Consider the following 5,000-nt stretch of genomic DNA (forward strand, 5'->3'; position numbering starts at 1 on the left):
AAATTAAAAATAAAAAAAAACATAGTAGCAGCGCGGTACGGTAAGATTCGATACACGAACTGGAAGTCTCCCTTCTAAGATTATTACGACACTTGCGTGTGCGCGCTAATGCACCGTCCGTCTAAACCAAGCCCACGCCCACGCCCACGCCCACGCCTGCGCCTTTTTTTTATGACTATTATTACTAAGGGGAAGTTTAATAATGTCATCATTATAAAATTACTAATAACATTCACTCTAGGTAAACAAAGGCAGGGCGGTGCGGTGCGGTGCGGCGCGTTTCGATTCACGAACATGACGGGAGAGATGAGACTCTGGCGGTCGGGTGTGAATTAATACACGAACTGTTTGTCACCGCCGTCCGTATTATATACAATGCACGAACGCACACGCACCTGCCAGCCTTAATAGTGAGAGTGGGCGTGGGCGTGGGCGTGGGCATGGGCGTTGGATTGGTAGAGGGGGTGGGCGTGGGCGCGCAAATGTACCGCCCCTCTGAACCACGCGGCAATCGCCCGCAAGCATCGCGCCCACGCCCACGCCCACGCCCAAGCCCACGCCCGTTCTCGTGCAAGAGGTGTTCCTGGCGGTCCCTTTTTTCCTTTAATTGGATATTAAAAAAAAAAAAACCATTTAAATATGTTTAATTTAATTTGTTCACTAACACATTAGGCCCGTCGCGCCGCGCCACTACTATATGGGGTGGAGGTGCGAAGGTGACGGCGACGGCGACGACGAAATACCAGAGTCTAAAAGGAGTAGTATGATTGCGGCGCCACGCAAAGTGGCGTTGTTCAGACTTCTCTCTCGCGTATCTCTGCGTTAGTATTGTTGTCACGTTTCGCATTTCTCTAAAAAAAGAGGTTGTTCTCTTTTTTATTATATTATATTATGTTTATTTTATTTATTTATTTATTTATTTTTATGGTATTATTTTTTAATATCATATTAATATTGTACCCCGATGAACGGCGTCGACCGACGGAATCGCGTCTGGGCAATTGTTATGGCATTAATGTGTGAGATTTTCAAGAGTGTATATTATTATCGATTGTGATATGATGTGCTCTCTCTCGGGTCGAATGTGTTAACTGTCAGAAATTCCCTCTGCGTTATTTCGTTATTACATTTCAATGTAAAATCAAACGGTCGTTAAAAGTTTATCCAGCAGCAGTTTAATATAAAAACTGTACATTCAGATGTGATATTTTTAATACAGCTCTCATAATACGGGACCGGCGTGGCGCGCTCACAATCGCAGACTGTTGCGTTCGTTTGTGCGGCTTCGCCCCCTGTGTTTTATGCGCGTGGTGTTAAAAATAATATAAAAATGGTGTTATAAAAGAAGTCTCTCAAGTACCGGGCGACGATCAAAGTGTCGTACTCGAATATGTTATAAAATCATAGCTCGCAAGAGCGTCAATGTGTGTTAAGTCTCGTTCAAAGAACCTTCAATGCTTGGGACCATGTCGCACGGCCTCCTAACGGAGGCGGTGCAACGTGAAATGTGTCCTCGTCCTGCGTGGGCGTCTGGGTTTAATAGTTCCGCTCGTCGAATGCTGACGGCGGGGCGAAACTCTCCCGTCTCGCAGCACATCATAGAATAAATTTTGTCGGGCACCGCGTCGCCGCTCTTAATAGAATGGCGCGCGACGTGCTTCGACCTTCCGTCGTGAGATGGGGCTGCAGCGCCGTGAACCGGCGCGGCGGCTCGCTCGCTACGGAAGGGGCTCGCTAACTGCGCGCCTACGTTTCCCCTTAGTTAACAGCTACGGGCGTTACGTGGCGTGAAGTATGTGGATAGCTCCCTGGTTGATCCTGCCAGTAGTTATATGCTTGTCTCAAAGATTAAGCCATGCATGTCTCAGTGCAAGCCGTATTAAGGCGATACCGCGAATGGCTCAATATATCAGTTTTGGTTCCTTAGATCTTACTCAGTTACTTGGATAACTGTGGTAATTCTAGAGCTAATACATGCAATCAGAACTCTGACCAGTGATGGGACGAGCGCTTTTATTAGATCAAAACCAATCGACGGAGGGCCTCGCGTCCGAAGTCGTTAATTTTGATGAATCTGGATAACTTTTGCCGATCGCATGGTCCAGTACCGGCGACGCATCTTTCAAATGTCTGCCTTATCAACTTTCGATGGTAGTTTCTGCGACTACCATGGTTGTCACGGGTAACGGGGAATCAGGGTTCGATTCCGGAGAGGGAGCCTGAGAAACGGCTACCACATCCAAGGAAGGCAGCAGGCGCGCAAATTACCCACTCCCGGCACGGGGAGGTAGTGACGAAAAATAACGATACGGGACTCTTACGAGGCCTCGTAATCGGAATGAGTACACTTTAAATATTTTAACGAGGAACAATTGGAGGGCAAGTCTGGTGCCAGCAGCCGCGGTAATTCCAGCTCCAATAGCGTATACTAAAATTGTTGCGGTTAAAAAGCTCGTAGTTGCATTTGTGCGCCGCGCTGTCGGTGCACCGCATCCGCGGTGATACTGACACGTCTGCGGAGCATATCGTCGGTGAGCCGGCGGTAAAACGCCGGTTCAATATCAAAATCCTATCGCGGTGCTCTTCGTTGAGTGTCGAGATGGGCCGACAATTTTACTTTGAACAAATTAGAGTGCTCAAAGCGGGCTCAAAATGCCGCTTGAATATTTCGTGCATGGAATAATAGAATATGATCTCGGTTCTATTTTGTTGGTTTTCAGAACTCCGAGGTAATGATTAATAGGGATAACTGGGGGCATTCGTATTGCGACGTTAGAGGTGAAATTCTTGGATCGTCGCAAGACGAACATCAGCGAAAGCATTTGCCAAAGGTGTTTTCATCAATCAAGAACGAAAGTTAGAGGTTCGAAGGCGATTAGATACCACCCTAGTTCTAACCGTAAATATGTCATCTAGCGATCCGCCGACGTTACTACAATGGCTCGGCGGGCAGCATCCGGGAAACCAAAGATTTTGGACTCCGGGGGGAGTATGGTTGCAAAGCTGAAACTTAAAGGAATTGACGGAAGGGCACCACCAGGAGTGGAGCCTGCGGCTTAATTTGACTCAACACGGGAAATCTCACCAGGCCCGGACACCGGAAGGATTGACAGATTAACAGCTCTTTCTTGATTCGGTGGGTGGTGGTGCATGGCCGTTCTTAGTTGGTGGAGCGATTTGTCTGGTTAATTCCGGTAACGAACGAGACTCTAGCCTGCTAAATAGGCGTCGTCATTTAGGTGTGCGCGGCTTCGGTCGCGCAACTCACTGGCGGCGTATTAAAATTCTTCTTAGAGGGACCGGCGTCTTCGAGGCGCACGAGATTGAGCAATAACAGGTCTGTGATGCCCTTAGATGTCCTGGGCCGCACGCGCGCTACACTGAAGGAATCAGCATGTTCTCCCTGGCCTAGAGGCCCGGGCAACCCGTTGAAACTCCTTCGTGCTGGGGATTGGGGTTTGCAATTATCCCCCATAAACGAGGAATTCCTAGTAAGCGCGAGTCATAAGCTCGCGTTGATTACGTCCCTGCCCTTTGTACACACCGCCCGTCGCTACTACCGATTGAATGATTTAGTGAGGTCTTCGGACCGACACGCGGTGGCTTCACGGCCGTCGGCGTTGCTGGGAAGTTGACCAAACTTGATCATTTAGAGGAAGTAAAAGTCGTAACAAGGTTTCCGTAGGGGAACCTGCGGAAGGATCATTAACGTGTAACGTCTGCACGGGTCGCCGCGGTAAACGCGCATGCGCACCCATGTTTGTACGATTATGTTAAAGACCAAACCAAAACAAAAACAAAAACCCGTCTAGTATAAGTATGACCGTCGCGATCGGTCCGCCGGACTGTCGGTTGCGTTCAGCTGTCGCCACAATGACACTAGCCAATATAATCGACGACACGGCGCGGTCCGTCGGTTGTCTTTACTCGGACACCCCAATATTGTTATCTTTATATCCGTTAAGATGAGAGTCGTTATGTTACGATCGCATTGGATATTATAGATGACAAAAAACGTTGTATAATAAATATACCATGAAACAGAAATGTTAAACTATTACCCTGGACGGTGGATCACTTGGCTCGCGGGTCGATGAAGAACGCAGTTAACTGCGCGTCATAGTGTGAACTGCAGGACACATTTGAACATCGACATTTCGAACGCACATTGCGGTCCGTGGAGAAACATCCAGGACCACTCCTGTCTGAGGGCCGGCTGCATAAAAACAAATACCACACTGTTCGTGGGCGCGACTCAACAACCTTTCATTAGGGCGAGACGCGCGCACGGACACATGGCGGCTCCGTGAGGCTTAGCGCCAATCGGTCCGTTTAAATATATAAAATGAAATAATGTGTGCGTGTCGTTCGAGGCGCGCCAAGCTCTCGCCGGCTCGGCGCCGTTGCCGCTAGCCCGTAGCAGCAGCCGTGGGTGCAGTAGCAGCGTCGCTACGCGCGCGCACGATCGCTTCGATCGATCGACCCTTCCGTTAACGGTTAATCGATCTAGTGTCGAACGCGATACGTGCGCTATGCGTGGCGTACGCCTGCGACGCACGCACGGTGCGGGCATGCGAAACGTGCGCTAAGACGCCTACGAGAGAGACGCGTCGCGTTAACGACACGCTCCGCGCATTATTTCGACAATGAGTTTTCGGTGTGAAGACCAACCAATTCATTTGATAACCGCACCCATAAGCGCGCTTTGTTGTTTGTAGCGTGTAGTAGTCTAATCGAATCGGTAATCTAATCTGAAAACTCCGTAGGCGGACTCGACGTCCGGACTCGCGAGGCGGCGCCGTGCGCGCTCGCGCCGAAGCGGCGCGAGAGCGAGCGGCGCCGTCTAGCTGACGGATATCGCGTCTGCCTCCACTTTTATCGTTGGCCTCAGATCAGGGAGGATCACCCGCCGAATTTAAGCATATTAGTAAGCGGAGGAAAAGAAACTAACCAGGATTTCCTTAGTAGCGGCGAGCGAACAGGAATGAGCCCAGCACTGA

At 49.6% G+C, this 5,000-nt stretch overlaps 2 non-coding genes and 1 pseudogene across 2 annotated transcripts; all 3 read left to right on the top strand.

Annotated features, from left to right (window-relative positions):
* The first annotated feature begins 1,805 nt into the window (after positions 1–1,805).
* On the top strand, positions 1,806–3,708 carry LOC120632399. Its single transcript, XR_005659094.1, has one exon. It is a non-coding gene; the product is annotated as a small subunit ribosomal RNA (ribosomal RNA).
* A 350-nt stretch (positions 3,709–4,058) lies between these two features.
* LOC120632413 lies at positions 4,059–4,215 on the top strand. Its single transcript, XR_005659102.1, has one exon. It is a non-coding gene; the product is annotated as a 5.8S ribosomal RNA (ribosomal RNA).
* A 667-nt stretch (positions 4,216–4,882) lies between these two features.
* The window catches only part of LOC120632420, a 9,410-nt pseudogene continuing 9,292 nt past the window's right edge, over positions 4,883–5,000 (top strand).

This window comes from Pararge aegeria, chromosome 19, assembly GCF_905163445.1.
Source record: "Pararge aegeria chromosome 19, ilParAegt1.1, whole genome shotgun sequence".
NCBI classification, from domain to species: domain Eukaryota; kingdom Metazoa; phylum Arthropoda; class Insecta; order Lepidoptera; family Nymphalidae; genus Pararge; species Pararge aegeria.